General features: G+C 42.8%; 1 protein-coding gene across 2 annotated transcripts in view; it reads left to right on the forward strand.

The window, feature by feature from the left end:
- The window catches only part of Fgd4 (FYVE, RhoGEF and PH domain containing 4), a 194,132-nt gene that overhangs the window by 14,502 nt on the left and 160,722 nt on the right, over nucleotides 1–18,908 (forward strand). The gene's annotated exons all lie outside the window — the stretch shown is intronic.

The following is an 18,908-nucleotide window of genomic DNA, read 5'->3' on the forward strand; positions in this document are numbered from 1 at the left end:
AAGCTAAGAGAAGGCATGAAACCCGGAGTTCAAGCCCAGAAACAGGCATAGAAAAAGAAAAAGAAAAATCCAGACTGACAGTAAATGACTCTGCCTTCAATTTCAGGTTTGGTTTTTTTGTTTGTTTGTTTTACTTTTTGCCAGTCTTGGGCCTTGAACTCAGGGCCTGAGCACTGTCCCTGGCTTCTTTTTGCTCAAGTCTAGCACTCTACCACTTGAGCCATAGCACCACTTCTGGCTGTTTTCTTTATATGTGGTGCTGGGGAATCAAACCCAGGGCCTCAGGCAAACGAGGCAAGCACTCTTGCCACTAGGCCATATTCCCAGCATGTTTTTTGTTTTTGGTTTTTTTTCTGACAAAAGTTTGAAGAAGGGAAAATATATTCAAAGGGCCTGAAAGTAAACTAAATCAAATTGCGATCTGCAAAAGAAAAAAAAAGGCAAATAATATTTTTCTTAAAGAAAATAAAAAGGTTTTTGGAAGACTGGTTTTGATGCATCCTGTGGAACTCTGAAAAATGGTTATTTGATAAGAATTCTCTCTTCAGAAGTTGCTGACTTGTGGCACAGCTGAGTGTGGGTGGCATTTCTTCAGGGGTTAGCAGAAAGGCTTGCCAGTGTTTAAGGCACTGTTGCCTATTTGTAACCATTGAAATGTTTTCTCCTAAGTTGGGTAACAAACATATTCTGGCTTGGTAATTCATGCTGTTAATTGGCACAGCTGACTTCCTGGACTGGAAGTTCAGCAGACCAGAGTCCAGGAGCAAATGCAAAGTTCCTGTAACTTTCAGGGAAGACCTCTGGGTGTCTTTGTGAGTAGCTTGGAAAAGAATGTGGGACCAGCAAAGTGTGAAGGTTGTTCCAAGGTCCTTCTGGAGGCAGGGAGCCCTGTGCTTGCCTAGGGAGTGCTGGAGAAGGAAGTGCCTGGTAAACCATTTAGTGAACCATCTGTTCTCTCCTTGCAAGCAAAACTCTTCTTGAAGAAATGGAGTAGGCCTAGGAATAATATCCTAGCATGCATGAGGTTTTGATTTCTTAAAGTCACATAAACAAATAAGAGAAATAAAATTAAAACGACATTAAAATTTGTTTAAAAATAAAATAAAATTGCTGAGCGCCAGTGGCTCATGCCTGTAATCCTAACTACTCGGGAGGCTGAGATCTAAGGATTGTGATTCAAAGCCAGCCCAGACTGAAGAGTCTTATCTCTATCTAACCACAAGAAAACCGGAAGTGGTGCTGCAGCTCAGGTGGTTGAGTGTTTGTTAGCCTTGAGCTGAAGAGCTCAGGGACAGAGTCCAGAGTTCAAGCCCCATGACTGACAAGATAAATAAGGAAGTAGAGTATCCATAATAGAAGTCATTAACAATAACTTTTTGGGGCTGGGAATATGGCTTAGCGGTAGAGTGCTTGCCTTGCATGCATGAAGTCCTGGGTTCACTCCTTCTGCAGTACATAAAACAGGAAAAGCCAGAAGTGGTGCTGTGGCTCAAGAGGTAGAGTGCTGGCCTTGAGCTTAAAGAATCCAGGGATAGTGCTCAGGCCCTGAGTCCAAGCCCCAAGCCTGACCAAAAAAAAATTTTTTTTTGTATGTTGAATGCTTTTTTTGGATAGTCCTGCGGCTCAAACTCTGCGCCTGGGTTCTGTCCCTGAACTTCTCTTGCTTAAGGCTATCACTATCATTTGAGCCACAATGCTACTTCCTGCTTTTTATGAGTACTTTATTGGGGATAAGTCTAGATTGGACTAGCTTGGAACTGTGATCCTAAGATTTCACCCTCGTGAGTAGCTAGAATTACAGGTGTTAAGACTCCTCAGGCTTTCTAAAGCCTGCTTTGGCTGGGCTCTGGTGGCTCATGCCTATAATCCTAGCTATTCAGGAGGCTGAGATCTGAGGATTACAGTTTGAAGTTATCCTGGAGAGAAAAATCCTTGAGACCTTGATCACCAATTAACTCTCCACCCCCCTCCCCACAAGAAAAGCCAAAAGTGTGGTTGTGGCTCAAGTGGTAGAGTACTAGCCCTGGACAAAAGAAAACTATAGGAAGCCCAATGTTGGTAGCTCATGATACCATGATAGCCCAAGAAAGAAAGTCTAGGTGACTCCAGATGATCACCAAAAGTTGGAAGTGGAGGTATAACTCAGGTGATAGAGCCTTAGCCTTGGGCAAATAAGCTAAGGGATAGTGCCCAGGCCCTGTGTTTAAGTCCAGGTACTAGTACACACAAAAATTCAAATTAAGACACAAACAAACAGAAAAACCCAAATCCTACAACACTTGGATTGGGACTTTTGTCTCTATAATCTCAAAGGAAAGAATCTTCTGTTTTACAGCCCTTAAAATTTGCAATTTCTCACTAGGCTTTTCTTTCATGTTTTAGAAATATATATATGCACACATATATATATACACACACACACACTTATACACACCCATGCTTTGTGTGTATGTGTGCCAGTACTGGAGCTTGAACTCCAGTTGTTTATTAGCTTTTTTGCTCAAGGCTGGTGTTCTACCACTTGGCAACATTTCCACTTTCATCTGTTTTTTGATACTAGTTGGAATCTGGTGGATTTATCTTCCCAGGTTAGCTGCAACCTGCAATCCTCCGATCTCAGCCTTCTGAGTAGGATTACAGGCATGAACCACCACACACACACACACACACACACACACACACACACACTGCTCCTAGGGCTTGAACTCAGGGCCTGGCTGTTGTTTCTTTTGCACAAGGCTAGCATATTACCACTTGAACCACAATCCCACATCTGCCTTTTTTTGTAGTTTATTGGAGATAAGAGTCTCATAGACTTTACTGTCTGAGCTGGCTTCAAATAGTGATCTTCAGATTTCTGTCTCTTGATTAGCTAGGATTTCAGATGTGAGCCATCAGTGCCTGGCAAATTTTTATATTTTGCATTGATAGGTTATGGGGTGGGGGTAGTTGTAGTTGGATGACTCACACAGAGGCATGTTGAAGTTATTCTTTTCTTTGCATAGAGGTAACATTTATTTCTTTCCTTTTCAACATTAGATTCATGACTTGAGTTGACACCATTGTGGTGTTGACATTATTGTGTTGTATTAAAGAGGTGTTTGCCTGAAATAGCAGAGGAGGAATGACACACACAGGACTGCCCAAGGCCAGGTGGATGATACAGAACCTCTATGGGAACGTACCTTTGCCTTGATCACCTAGCTGTGATTGCTTCACCAGGCTCTTTTTTTCTTCCCTCAAATTTCTGAGTGTGAACCCTCCTCGTTGCCTATTAGCTTGCTTAGTGACACAGCACTCCTATTAGTAGGTAAAAAAGGTATTTATTATAATAAAACACATTATCTGGGTACTGGTGACTCATGCCTGTAATCCTACCTACTCAGGAGACTAAGATCTGAGGATCGAGTTTTAAAGCCAGCTCAGCTCAGGCAGGAAAATCTCTAACCACCAAAAAAAAAAAAAGAACTGCAGCTATGGCTCAAGTGGTAGAGCACCAGCCTTAAGTAAAAAGCCAACGAACAGAACCCAAACCCTGAAGTGATGTTTGTGCACATGCACACACAATACACTAAAACATGCACAATTTATTTCTCCTCATTCTTAAATTTTATCTGCATCTGTGAGTACTCTAATTTTAACGTAAAGTATAACCTGTTACTCCCCTGTAGGCTGGTTTCCAGTCTCTCTTGTCAAGTTCCCACCATTGTTTGAGCATTCCTGGTTCCTTGTGTTCTAACCTACCTCCATAATAAAATCAGACAGTCCTCCAAGGAATGGTACTGAAAGCAGGATCTGAGTCTGGCACTGGTGGTTCACACTTGTAGTCCTGGCCACATGGGAAGTTGAGAACCAGAGGATGGGGATTTGAGCACAGGCTGGGCCAAAAAGTTCACGAGACCACTTCTCAAGTCATAGCTGGGCATAGTACTGCACACCTTGTTGGGCTTTAAATTGCCAGGCTAGCTCTATCCCTCCCCAACACGTGGGGAGGGGTCCTGGACTTATCTATCTTCTCTGCGGGGGATCCATACCTACTCTCTCACGTCCCCCCCGTCCAGTAGGGTATCGACGCGGGAGTGGGGTCCCGGGTGCCTCGGTTCATGTGTGGGTACGAGACCCCCTTGCCCGCCAGCCCAAGGAAGACACAGGCGCATGGGGTCTTGGAGAAAACCTCTAGGGCTTCTGTTTGTTCAAATGAGGAGCCCCCCCAGATATACCCCCAAGGGCGGGCACAAGAGAGGGATTGCAGATTGGTCACAGAGGGCTGTCCATCAAGTGATGTCAGGGGACCTCCTTTGGGGGCGGAGGCCCAGCCCCCCAAGGCTTGGTTGGGTTTCTGGGGTGTCCTCCATTACACACGTGCTGCCCCAGGAGCAGGCCCTTCTCTTGCTGCCAAAGGAGGAAGGGGAGGGACAGGCCAAGGTCAGCAGTGGCCCCTTAAAGGCACAGCTGACCCCAACACACCTGTCATCACAAATTGTGAGATTAGCAGGATCAAGGTTCTGGGCCGGCCTGGGTAGAAAAGTCAGTAAGACTTCACCTCCACAGAGGGGTCACATCTCAGTGACCACCATGAAGCCTAAAAGTAGACAGATTGTGGCACAGGCACACACCTGTGTGGAAAGCAATATTCTATCTCACAAGATTTGATCTCAGAAGTAACCAGTGTTGATGCCTCATACCTGTACTCCTAGCTACTCAAGAGGCTGATAATTGAAGATTGAGGCTTGGAACTAGCCCAGGCAGGAAAGTTCATGAGACTTTTAACCACCAACAAAAGCCAGAAGTGAAGTTGTGGCTCAAGTGGTCAGCACCCAGACCCTGAGTTCAAGCCCCAGGACTAGTGCACACACAAATACCTTTGTGAAATACCTGTGAAAAACTGGGCTAAGCATGTGGCTTATGTGGTAGGAAGTCAACCTAGCAACCACAAAGTCCTGAACTTAAGGAGCTAAGGGGCGGGGGAGGGAGGTGGAGAAAAAGAAAAGAAAACAGGATTTGGCAACAGCTAAGTATGATTGAGACTATTAGATGTTGATTCTGAGCTTTCTCTCTGGACAGTGCTAATGAATAATACACCTATGCAGATGTGCACATACTCAAATTTACATGGATTCATTACCACCTCCCATATATATATATATATATATATATATTTTTTTTTTTTTTTTTTTTTTTTTTTTGGCCAGTCCTGGGCCTTGGACTTAGGGCCTGAGCACTGTCCCTGGCTTTTTTTTTTGCTCAAGGCTAGCACTCTGCCACTTGAGCCACAGCGCCACTTCCGGCCATTTTCTGTATATGTGGTGCTGGGGAATTGAACCCAGGGCCTCATGTATACGAGGCAAGCACTCTTGCCACTAGGCCATATCCCCAGCCCCCACCTCCCATATTCTTAATAAGACAATTTGCAAATCCATGATATAGTGCCTGTATTTCTTTGTTCCCTGAGCTTCTTCCAGGAAGTTGGGCTGTTCCACTTAGGCCTTGAGCCCCTATAGGATCACTTGTGGGCACCCTCCTAACCCAGCTTGCGCTTCATTTGTTTTGCTATTTTTATGGTTCCAGGCCTAGGGCTTGAACTCAGGGTCTGAAGTTTGTTTGTTTGTTTTCCCCTGATGGACAGTGCTCTAGCATTGAAGCTATGATAGCTCCACTTCTGGCTCTTTGGTGGTTTATTGAGATAAGAGTCTCATAGTTTCCTGCCTGGGCTGGCTTTGAACTGGGATCCTTAGATTTCAGCTTCCTGAATAGCTAGGATTACAGGCATGAGCCACTGGCACCCTTGTCTTATTCCTAAATCTGGCAAATCCCAAAGGGCTAAATTTATTTCTGGACTTTGAATAAAGGGTAAAGTCTTGTTTGTACTTTAATTTTTTTTCTCTCTTTCCTTCCTTCTCCCTTGCCCTTTCTCCCTTCCTGCCTAATCCTTCCCTTCCTCTCTGTCTCTCTTTCTTTGACCAAGACTTGGTATTTATTTAGCCTAGTCTGACCCTGAACTTGACATCTTCCTCTGTCTGCCTCCAGAGTGCTAGGATTTTAGGCATGAATCACCATACTGGTTCTGTAATCTTTAATTGCATTTTTTGGCTAGTCTTTCCATCTAATTAAGGTTTCTTTTTGTCTGTTTTGCTCTTATCTGTAATAATGATAAATATATTTGCCTGGCCATGTTGTGATTCACATATCAAAGCTAATTATGCACATTATAATCAGAAGCTTATGATATATTATAGAAATATCAATATAGTGATCAATATAGTGACATATATATATCCACACATATATTTGTCAGTACTGGGGCTTGAACTCAGGGCCTGGGCACTGTCCCTGAGCTTCTTTTGCTCAAGGCTAGTGCTGTACATGAGCCACAGTGCCACTTTCAGTTGTTTATGTAGTACTGAGGAATCAAACCTAGAACTTCGTGCGTGGTAAGCAAGCACTCTACCACTAAGTCATATTCCTAGCCCAAAGGTGTGTATTTTGATATAAAATGCAAAGAGGTTAGTGTTGGCTTAAAAACCCCACAATTACCTGTAGCCCTCACTTTTATGGATTACACTCAGCCTTTAATCATACCAAAGTACCCAGTATAAAGTAGAATGCTCCATACATTTGTGACTCTCTTGCATAAAAATTATATCAAATGTATCACTACTAATGGAGGTGCTTTTTTAATGTTTTCCACCAGTACTGGGGTTTGAACTCAGGGCCTCACACTCTCACTTGACTTTCCAATGCCAGGCTGGCTGTCTACCACTTGAATCACACCTCCACTTCCAGCTTCTTGGTGGTTAATTGAAATCTTGTGGCCTCTTCTGCTTTGGCTGACTTTGAACTGTGATCTTCATATCTCATTCTCCTGAGTAGCTAGGATTACAGGTATAAGCCACCAGCACCCAGCAGTAGATATTTTTATATTCTTTTTTAGAAAAGTCTTTTTTTTTCTTTCAACAAAGTGCATGGGGAGGAAGTTACTACTTTAGGATCATGCTGATCTTTTCAAGAAAATGCCAGCAGGGTTTCTTACCTTCCTGACTATGTTCCCTCCCAGCCTCTCCATAAACAGATCAGTTGATTGGAAAATAGGAGGAAGCTATGTCAATGTGGAGACTGTGTGATTAGCTGGTGACTAGTTTCTAAGGTTCTGACTCATTCAGAAGCCTGCTGGCTTGACCTTACAGCTCTTTCTTCTTGACATTATTGTGAAGTTTTCCTTCTGATAAAACTCTTCTGAAAAGTTGTCATATGTCACTGTTAGTTTTTAGCCCCCAATGAATCTGAAGTTCAGAGCTGCAGGCATCTGGGGGGCAGGGATGGGGTGGACACATAACTTAATCCCCAAGTGAGTTAACACATTCATTCATTTGTCTCAGAAGGAAATGTTACTGAGACCAAAAGGATACTAAGGGAGGAATGATGTAGATCACTAGGATTGTAGGTGTGTTGTTTGTGAAGGACAGTCACGCCACATAGTAATGGGACTGGCTGAGTTGGTTTCAATGCCTACCCTCCTAAGCAGAACATCAACAAACATTTAGTAAGTGAATGATGTCATGTGAGCATTTTTCTTGGTTAAATTCCACCCTCATTGCTCCTCAAATCATGTGACTCAGTAGCCCCAGTTGATACATCTTTGAGGTGTGTGTGTGTGTGTGTACACTGGTATGGGGGCTTGTGCTCTTGGTCTGGCTCTTTTTTATGTGTTTGTGTTGGTTGTGGGGCTTGAACTCAGGGCCTGGTGCTGTCCCTGAGCTTTTCTGCTCAAGGCTGGCACTCTACCACTTGAGCTACAGCTCAACTTCCAGCTGTTTTCTGGTTAATTGGAGATAAGAGTCTCATGGACTTTCCTGGGCTGGCTTTGAACTGCTGTCCTCAGTTCTCAGCTTCCTAAATTGTTGGGATTATAGGAGTGGGCTACTCCACTCCTGGCCTAGGAAGATCTTTTGTCTAATAAGGTTATTTCCTTGTTTCTGCCCTGTCAATTTGACATACCCACCCAAAGAGAACTTCTTTTTTTTTTTTGCCAGTCCTGGGCTTTGGACTCAGGGCCTGAGCACTGTCCCTGGCTTCTTTTTGCTCAAGGCTAGCACTCTGCCACTTGAGCCATAGCGCCACTTCTGGCCATTTTCTGTATATTTGGTGCTGGGGAATTGAACCCAGGGCTTCAAGTATACAAGGCAAGCACTCTTGCCACTAGGCCATATCCCCAGCCCCCCAAAGAGAACTTCTTGTTCCCGTTGGAGAACAGAAGCTCTTCCTACTAGAGTAGATCAACCAAGTGTTATATGTACTTGTTTGTACTTGAACTCATTAATCACTTGCTTCTGTATGTTGATCAGCTCCTACACTCTGATTTTTTAGATACTTCCTGATAAGTGGCTCTAACTTTTGCATGATCACAAAAGACTTGATGGAATAAATACTTCAAAATGGTATTTAAGCTTAATTTTGTCTTTTATTTTTGCTTTCTTTGTAGTGCTAGGATTTAAGCCAAGAGCCTTTTTATTTTTCTTTATTTACTAGTACTTCGGCTTGAACCCTGGGCATTGCACTGTCACTTGGCTTGAGCCACAGCCCCACTTGTGGCTTTTTTGCTGGTGAATTGGAAGTAAGAGTCTTGCGGACTTTACTCGCAGACTGGCTTTAAACTTCTATCCACAGGAGGGAGCCACCAGTATGCTGCCCTGTTTCTCTTCTTTTTGATGTTTTAAATCCAGAGTATCTGCCCCCTAGGTGATTTTTTTTTTCTGTGATAGTTTCTAATTATCTCACGTATGTATAGTGAGATGAAGAGACAACCTATTAGCAGCTGGGATTTTTATTGTAATACCTTGGTAACCTATTGTTTGAGTGCTGTTAGTAGTGTTGTCCGAGTTTGATATGTTCATTTTGGTGGAATTGGTGGGGCATTTGCTGTGAGTTGGCTAGCATATGTCAGCTAGGAGGTAACAGTAGTAACTGAAGCTAGTTAGGATTCCAACTGATCCTAACTAGCAAAGGAGAGGCTAAACATTTAGAGAGTCATGTAAGCAAAAATATATAGTGTCCTTTTGCTTTTTACCTTGTTGGCAAGTGAATAATTTGAAGTTGTTGGTTTTTGTTGTTTTGTACATTTTGATTGATTTCAATTTGCAAAGGGAGAAAGCATCAGGTACTTAAAACTGACAGTGTGGAAAATAAAGCAAGTGTTGGTTAGTCCATCTGACGTATTAATAAGAAGATGATATTTATAAATCAAGGATGTGGTTTTCTTCCCCCATGTCTGAACAAGATTCTTTCCCCAGCTCTTCTTCAATTCAGCCTACATTTACTTGCTTAAGAAAATTGGGGGGCTGAGAATGTGGCTTAGCAATAGAGTGCTTGCCTGGCATGCATGAAGCCCTGGGTTCGATTCCTCAGTACCACATAAACAGAAAAAGCCAGAAGTGGTAGAGTGCTAGCCTTCAGTAAAAAGAAGCCAGAGACAGTGCTCAGGCCCTGAGTTCAAGCTCCAGGACTGGCAAAAAAAAACAATTGTGGCCCGTACCAGTGTTTGAAGGGCTTGTGCTTAATTAGCTTGCTTATAGCTAGCTGTGCTCACCACTTGAATCATGACTCCAGACTAGCTTTTTGCTGCATTGGGCGGGGTGGGGGGGAAGATAGAGTTGCTCAGACATTTCTGCCCCAGTTGGCTTTGAACAGTGATCCTCCAGATCTCAGCCTCCTTAGTAGCTGGGATTACAGGTGTGAGCTAACAGTTCCCAGCTTTTTATTTACTTACATTAGTTCCTGAAGTTTGACTCTTTCCAAGACCCAAGTCTGAAATTTATAGTCCTCTTTAGCTCCTCCATCCTCTACTACTTACTTATGAACAATAGTTCATAAATAAATAAAACAAATAGTTCAAATAGAACAAAAGTTCATAAATAAAACAAATTTGTTTTATCTTCTCTACAAAATATAAGCCAGAAACTACTTACATTTTTCTTTCACTTCTATGTTTTAAAAATCTGGGTATCTTAGCCACTTTGGTTTCATTAAGCCAGTATGTATCAGATATGACCACTATGTTCTAGTATATTTCATGTGCTCTGAATATTTATTATAGACTACGTGTTTCACATAATTTTGAGGTCATTTGCCACTGAGTGTCGTTATCATTCTGTACCATTTTCTTTAAAATGGCTACGTTTGGACTTTTACCTAAGGTGGAGCAACTGCATTTACCTTCCCTTCTTTTTTTGCCAGTCCTGGGCCTTGGACTCAGAGCCTGAGCACTGTCCCAGCCCTTTACCTTCCCTTCTGAAACAAAAAAACAATAACAAGAAAAGAGCAGTAAACAAGCAAGACAACAATAACAAGAAAATACCCTTTGTTCAGAAGTCCTGAAGCACACTGCAGAGAGCCCTGGCCTTGGTCAGTAAGCAATGCACCAGAGGCTGTCCTCAGGACTGTTTCATGATGTTCTAGGCCACAGCCCCAAGCACAGATGCAGGGGTCCTGCAGGGGTACTCAGTGGAGCATCTAGGTAACCATGTGGCTAGAGTCTGTAGGTCAGAATACCAAAGGAAAGCCAGGTGCTGGTGGATCACACCTGTAATTTTAGCTACTCAGGAGGCTGTGATCTGAGGATTGTGGCTTGAAACTGGCCCAGGCAGAAAAGTCTGTAAGGCTCTTATCTCCCATTAAGCAGCAAAAAGGTGGTAGTAGAGCTGTGGCTTGAGTGGTAGAGCACTAGCATTGAGCAAGAATTTCAAGCATAGTGCCCATGGCCTGAGTTCAAGCCTCAAGCCTGGCAAAAAACAAAACAAAAACAAAAACAAGAATATCAAAGGAGAGATAACAAAGAATGAGATCTGAAGAGATTCTTGGTGTGTGCATATGTGTGTGTGTGTGTGTATGTTTGTGTGTGCATTCTGGTTTTGGGACTTGAACTCTTGCTTAGCTCTTTCTCACAAACCTATAGCTCTACCAATTGAGCCCCACTTCTACTTTCTGCTTTCTTTTTTCTGGTTAATTGAAGATAATCTTGTGGAATGAGAGCCATCTCAGCCTCCTGAATAAATAGGATTACAAGTATATGCCACTAGTCCTCTCTGAGCCCCACAAAGTCAAATTTATAATTTGTGGCATCCAATCAAAGATTACTGTGCACACTAGGAAATTGGAAAACATAGCCTATAGTAAGAGATCAAACACTTGATACCAACTCAGGCTGACACAGATGTTAAAGTCATTGAGTAGGACATTAAAATAGATTAACTGTATTCTATACATGTATAGTAAAAGCTAGCTGTAGCAAACATTAACTAGACCAACCAGGATCTCTCTACATGGAAGTGGAATTTGGACTAGCAGCCGATTAGTATGTGAAATTGGGGCCTATATGCCCACCCTTGGGGAGTGGATCACAGAAAAGCCTAAGCAGCCCAGACAGAACAGTACATGACAGGACATGTAGAAGGGAGGAATAGAGGTACTTGTCCAGTTTGTACTGCTGTCCTTCCTGAGGTTGAGTACAGCCCTCCATCTGGATTCTGTAAGAAGCCATTCCATTTCTATAACAAACTCTTCCTGCAAAAAAAACCAACCCCCAAACCCTAGATGGTTGTTTTTTTTTTTGGCCAGTCCTGGGGCTTGGACTCAGGGCCTGAGCACTGTCCCTGGCTTCTTTTTGCTCAAGGCTAGCACTCTGCCACTTGAGCCACAGCGCCACTTCTGGCCATTCTGTATATGTGGTGCTGGGGAATCGAACCCAGGGCCTCATGTATATGAGGCAGGCACTCTTGCCACTAGACCATATCCCAAGCCCCCCCTAGATGGTTTTGGATATACCAAAATAAAACAAAATTTAAAGGAGAGTTGGTTTCAAATCCTCTTCCTTGTTTGTTGTATCAGTCAGCTATCCATTTACTGTAAGAAATTACCAGAGATCAACAAAATTAAAAAGAGGAATAGGGGCTGGGAATATGGCCTAGTGGTGAAGCGCTGGCCTCGTATACATGAAGCCCTGGGTTCAATTCCTCAGCACCACATATATAGAAAAAATCCGGAAGTGGTGCTGTGGCTCAAGAGGTAGAGTGCTAGCCTTGAGCAAAAAGAAGCCAGGGACAGTGCTCAGGCCCTGAGTCCATGCCCCAGGACTGGCAACAAAAACAAAACAAAACAAGATAAAAAGAGGAATAGTTTCTTTTGACTTGTGGTTTCAGAGATTTTAGTTTGTGGTCATTTGGTCTCATTGCCTTTGTGGCTGTTCTAGGCACACATCATGGGATGGGCCAGGGATAGAACAAGCTGTTCACCTTGAAGTGGCCAGGAAGGAGTGCACTCCTGTGTCCTCTGCAACAGTGCTCCCTCCTGTGACTGGAAGGCCCATCTCGCACTATCACCTGGGCCAGAGGCATTTATCTAGCAATTGGACCTTGGGGAGCAGGGGGACTCTTGGCCAAATCATAGCATTTGTTTTTGGGTAAATAATTGGAGCTGGGCTTGATGATATAGCCTATGATCTGAACAATGAAGAGGCTGAGCCAAAAGCATCATTAATTTGAGGCTAGCCTGAGCTATGTGGTAAGATTTTGTCTCAAAAACAAAACAAAAAGCAAACAAGCTAGGAAAAAAATTGCCAAATATGTCAAAGATTATCATCTAGATGTGAGAGCAGATAGAGCAGTTTGTTATCTTTGAGGGCCACTCATCATGTCTCTAGGGAGTGTTTGTTTTCCCAGTCATGGGGCTTGAACTTGGGGCCTGGGCACTGTCCCTGAGCTCTTTTGCTTAAGGCTAGTGCTGTACCACCTTGAACCACACACAGCTCCACTTGGTTTTCTGGCGATTATTTTGAGATAAGAATCTCACAGGGATTTTTCTCCCGGGGCTGGCTTTGAACCATGATCCTGAGAGCTCTGCCTCCTGAGTAGCTGGGATTACAGACATAACCCTTGGTGTCTCTAGGGAATTTTGAGGCCTTTGCTTTCTGTATAGTTATAGAGCAAAAGACAGGACACCAGCTGAGTGCTTCTGGTGGTTCATGCCTGTTATCCTTGCTACTCAGGAAGTTGGGATCTGAGGATTATGGTTTGAAGTCAGGCTAAGTAGAAAAGTCCATGAGACTCCTATCTCCATTTAATTTGCAGAAGCCATGTATGAGAGCCTAAGGCCCAGGTAATCTTTACAAGATGACCCTTATCTGATTGCAGTTAGTCTTTCATTTTGCCCTTTGTTAATCACTAGGTTTAAAGGTTTAATGTGTGTGTGTGTATATATACATATGTATATGAATATATATATATACATACACACACACACACACACACACACACACACACACACACACATATATATATATATTCCCCTGTCGGTTCTGGGGCTTGAACTCAGAGCCTAGGCACTGTCCCTGAGCTTTGTTGCTCAAAGCTAGCACTTTTAAAGAAATTCTGGTTCTTATTTGTTCTGTCTCTAGTAGTCATTTTACTTCTTAAAAATTTAATTCACAAGGATCATAAAGCATGCTTTTGACTAGATTTTTTTTGCTATGATTATTTTAAAATTTCTGTATTCCACCTGAGAATCTCAGATAATCCTTTCTTCTGTGTGTGTGTGTGTGTGTGTGTGTGTGTGTGTGTGTGTGTGTGTGTGCACGTGCACTCGTGCACATGCCAGTCCTGGGGCTTAAGCCAGAACCTGGGTGTTATCCCTTAGATTTCTTTTTTGCCTAAGGATGACACTCTACCACTTGAGCCATATCTTCACTTCAGGCCTTCTGCTGGCTAATTGGAGTCTCACAAACTTTTCTGCTAAGACTGCCTTCCAGTCTGGACCCTCCGATCTCAGCCTTCTGCATTGCTAAGTAAGACTGCAGGCATGAGCCACCAGTGCTTAATGATCTTTTTCCTTTTAAAAATTCATTTAGTGGGGCTGGGGATATAGCCTAGTGGCAAGAGTGCCTGCCTCGGATACACGAGGCCCTAGGTTCAATTCCCCAGAACCACATATACAGAAAACGGCCAGAATCGGCGCTGTGGCTCAAGTGGCAGAGTGCTAGCCTTGAGCAAAAAGAAGCCAGGGACAGTGCTCAGGCCCTGAGTCCAAGGCCCAGGACTGGCCAAAAAAAAAAAAAAAAAAAAAAAAAAAAATTCATTTAGTGCTGGATATTGAACCTAGATCCCTGCCCTTGCTGAGCTGGCACTTTCCCCTGAGCCGCAGCCTGTCCCCCAATTCACTTCAACAGTTGCATTACAGCACTGTAATACAGTTGTATTACAGCACTGTTGGTCTGACAGTGTGTCTTCTGCTGCTTTTTTTTTTTTTCTTCCTTTTTAGGTGAAGTGACAGACTTGTAAAGTCTGTTTTGAAGGTCTTGGTGATCTAAATACCAATGGGAGCTTTGACCTATTTAGAGTGGGTCTTAGTGCCAGAGGCCATGTTCACCCTGGAGGTAAGCTTGTGAGCAAATTGCAATGCACAGCTGCCCCAGGCCAGAACTTTCACCAGAGGCCCAAGCAGCTCAGACTACAGGGTGCAGGAAGTCAGCATTGTTTTTTACTTCCTTGTATAAAAAAGTTTGATTCATCTCTGTGTTTCATACAGATTTTTTTGAATAAGTGCTTTTATTGGTCCAACAATATTAACCTCACAGAGTAAAGCATCTGTGCCTGAGAAAAGCTGATCATTATCTTATAGTGAAACATGAGTCATTTGTTGTCATTCATTTATTGGATTGATGCAGAAGACAATCTGTTCTATTTGGCTTAATGTTTGACTTTTCCCTTAGCTATCTCCAAAATCTGAACTGTTTCTTTGACACTAAGATTGAGAGCAAGCAGCCATGGTTGATTTGTATGTGTGTGTGTGTTTTTTCAGTAGATTTGCTGTGTTGAGAAACACTGTGTGTGCAAGCGTGTGTGTGTGCATGCATGTTTGTGTGTGTATGGGGGGTGTGCATGCCTCCTGGTTCTGGGGCTTGAACTTGGGGCCTGGGTACTGTCCCTGAGCTTTTGTGCTCAAGTCTAGAGCTCTACCATTTGATCCATAGCTCCACTTTTGGCTTTTTGCTGGTTCATTGGAGAGAAGTCTCATGGACTTTCCTGTCTGGACCGTGAACTGTGATTCTCAGAACTCAGCCTACTGACTAGTTAGGCTTACATGTGTGAGCCATAAGAAACACTTTTATACCTTTAATTAAGTAGATTGTTATATTTATGTACATAGTTTCTTTTATATCCAACACTCTGTCCCACCTTTTATAAAACAGTCTGGCATTTAACTTGTGATCTCCCTACCTTAGCCTCCTGAAGGCTGGGATTACAACTATGAGCTACCATGCCTGTTTTTCTCAACTTTCAGGCAGATGGCTTTACCATGTAATTTAACAGAGTCCTTTTAAATATCAGAAAATAGGTTATCAGCATGATTACACTACAACTTAAAAGTATTCTAAAATGTTTGCATTTACTAAATTAAAAAATGGGCAGAATATCTGAAACATTTTTTTCTACTCAGGGATGTGTACTCTGTAATGGATTTTTTTTCTTTCCTAACTATAGTGATGTTATTTCAGCATTTTTTTCTTTTTTCTAGTGTGGTTTGAACTCACAGCTTTTCTTGCTATTTGGCATACCTGCTTGCCTGGAGCTCTACTACTTGAGCCACACTTTTTTTTTCTGATTATTTTGGAGATGGAGTCTCTTGGATTTTTCTGACTGGGATGACCTTTGAGTCTTGATCCTCCAGATCGCAGTGTCCTGAGTAGGATGCTGAGGATTATAGTTATGAGCCACTGGCACCTGGCTTTTTGTATTTTAATGTTGATGGATAGCTTAGGTTTCCTTTTCTCTTTCTGTCTCTCTTTTTCTTTTCGGTATTAGGAGTTAAGTGCTCTACCAGTTGAGCCATATCCACAGCCCTTTTACTTTATTTTTCAGTTAGGGTCTTTTTTTCAGGTAAATTTTTTGCCCAAGGTTGACTTTACATCATTATCTTCCTGCTTATTTATGCCTCCTAAGCAGCAGGGATTACAGGCATGAGCCACCACACTCACTCATATTTTTAGTTTTTTTTTTGTGGTTTTTTTTTTGTGTGTGTGTTTTTTTTTTTTTGCCAATCCTGGGGCTTGAACTCAGGGCCTGGGTTCTGTCCCTGAGCCTCTCTGTGCTCAAGGCTAGTGCTCTACCATGTGAGCCACAGCAGCACTTCTGGCCTTTTCTGTTTATGTGGTACTGGGGAATCAACCTAGGGCTTCATGCATGCTAGGCAAGCACTTTACCACTAAGCCACATTCCAGCCTCAATCATATTTTAATCTAAGTAGTTATCTACCTAGAAATAAGAAAAAGGGTCATTTAAAATAATAAAATAGTCTGGGAATGTGGCTTAGTGGTAAAGTGCTTGCTTAGCATGTATGAGGCCCTTGGTTCGATTCCTTAGCACACAATTTGATTCCTCACATAAACAGAAAAGCCTGAAGTGGTACTGTGGCCCAAGTGGTAAAGTGCTAGCCTTGAGCAAAAGAAGCTCAGGCCCTGAGGCCCTGAGGTCATTCCCAGGCCCTGAGGTCAAGCCCCATGACTGGCAATAAAATAAAATAATCAGAATATACTTTCTGTGGTCATTATCAAAACGAATTTGAGGATGTATTTATTAAAATTTGGCCTTTTCTAATTGTTGGGTATTTTATGTAATTTGGCCGCTAGGAGGCAGCAGGAGCTAACTTAAAATTTCTGGATTCTAAATAAGGGAATCTAGTCCTTTGTCCTTTGAAGAAGCTTGAGGATGCTCTCTGAGTCATGACTTTAAAATTGGGAATTAGGGCTGGGGATATGGCCTAGTGGCAAGAGCGCTTGCTTCATATACTTGAAGCCCTGGGTTCGATTCCCCAGCACCACATATACAGAAAATGGCCAGGAGTGGCGCTGTGACTCAGGTGGCAGAGTGCTAGCCTTGAGCAAAAAGAAGCCAGGGACAGTGCTCAGGTCCTGAGTCCAAGGCCCAGGACTGGCAAAAAAAACCCCACAAAAAACAAAAAAATAAAATTGAGAATTAATATAGTATCAAGAGATAGTTTCATGATCTGAGAAAAGGCTGTTTTATGATCGTCTTACTCTCTCCAGACTACTTAAAAAAGAAAAGGGTTGTGTTGTGATTGTGTGGACACTGGTGGTTTAGGCCTGTAATCCTTACTCCTCAGGAAGCTTAGATCTGAGGATGAAGGTTCAAAGCCAGGCTGGGCAAGATTACAGACACAAGTTACTGATTCCCTCCCGCTCCCTGCCCCCCCTTTCAGATAGAATTTTTTCAGAACCCTTTATGATTTCTATCTCCAAACTAGTAAATTTTTTCCCCAAATGATTTGGTACTTAAGAGTGCTATGGTACTTAAAAGGCTTGCTTACTTGGTGAATTTAGTAATAGCATTTCCATTTATTCATTTGCTTGTCTCCTTTCTATATCTTGTTTATCTGCTGTGAATTTAGCTGAAGTAGAATTCAAATTTGCATATTTATGCAGAGCACTGAAGAAAGTCAGACTGCTGTCAGAAATCTTCCTGCAACAATTTCAAGAATGTTGCACATTTTAGAAATGGAGTAAAGGTTTTGTGTGTGTGTGTGTATGTGCATGTGTATGTACATGCTAAGTGTGTGTGTGTGTGTGTACATGCTAAGTCCATCTACTGCCACAGTTTCTGTCCTTTGCTTTCTGTGTCCTCCCTTTTTTGTGTGCCAGTACTGGGTCTTGAACTCAGGGCCTCATGCTCTCATTGGCCTTTTTGCACCAAGATGGCACTCTACCACTTGAGCCACCACACCACTTTCAGCCTTTGAACTGTGGTCCCCACTCACTGAGTGATTAGGATTGCAGGAGTTTTGTTGCACCTTTGCTCCCCTCTCCCCACTTTTTTTTTCTAATTATGGAGGACCATGCACAGCTTTTCTAGTTTGAATATAACTGGGAGTCCATAGAAAAGTGGACAAAGGTAGGGTCTCAAATTGACACCTTAATCACAAGACTTAAGAAAGGTTTATTTGAGAAGGGCTTTTTCAAATTATTTTTGAGGCCAGCAGACTCCCAGGGTCAAGAAAGCAGTCAGAGGGAGTTCTGAACAGACAACTCAGTGACACATCCGTAGTATCAGACCCTTGGGCATACCAGGGGCCAGCGGTAACTCTGACTCATAGCAAGTTCTGAGTGCCTCTTCTTCCCCACCCAGCAGTGGCTTTGACTGCCAAGATTCCTCTAGTCCACCTTTTAGCTGTTTTGTGTTTTATTAATAGAGTCTTCAGAATTTTCTATTTGGATTAGCTTTGTGCCATGATCCTCTGGATTTTAGCATCCTGAGTAGCTAAGATTATAGGTATAAGATAAGCCACTGGTGGCCAGCACAAGAGAAGAGGCCATTTACTACTTGCATGGCTCTTTAAGTCTTTATAATTAACCTTTAAAAAGTTGCAAGTACAATAGTTTCTGAATTAACAAGTTCTCTAGGAATTAAGTTTCTTTTCATAAAAAATATGTGAAGCTAGGTGCTGGTGGCTCATCCCTGTAATCCTAGCTACTCAGGAGGCCGAGATCTGACGATCATGGTTCAGAGCTAGCTGGGGCGGTAAAAGTCCATGAGACTCTTATCTCCAGTTAACTAGCAAAATGCCATAGATAGAGCTGTTGCTCAAGTGGTAAACTGCCAGCTTTGAGCAAAAAAGCCAAGTTAATGCACAAGGCCCTGAGTATTTTTATTTTTTTGCCAGTCCTGGGCCTTGGACTCAGGGCCTGAGCACTGTCGCTGGCTTCTTTTTGCTCAAGGCTAGCACTCTGCCACTTGAGCCACAGCGCCACTTCTGGCCATTTTCTATATATGTGGTGCTGGGGAATTGAACCCAGGGCTTCATGTATGCGAGGCCAGCACTCTTGCCACTAGGCCATATTCCCAGCCACA

This window comes from Perognathus longimembris, chromosome 1 (genome assembly GCF_023159225.1).
Source record: "Perognathus longimembris pacificus isolate PPM17 chromosome 1, ASM2315922v1, whole genome shotgun sequence".
Taxonomy (NCBI): Eukaryota; Metazoa; Chordata; class Mammalia; order Rodentia; family Heteromyidae; genus Perognathus; species Perognathus longimembris.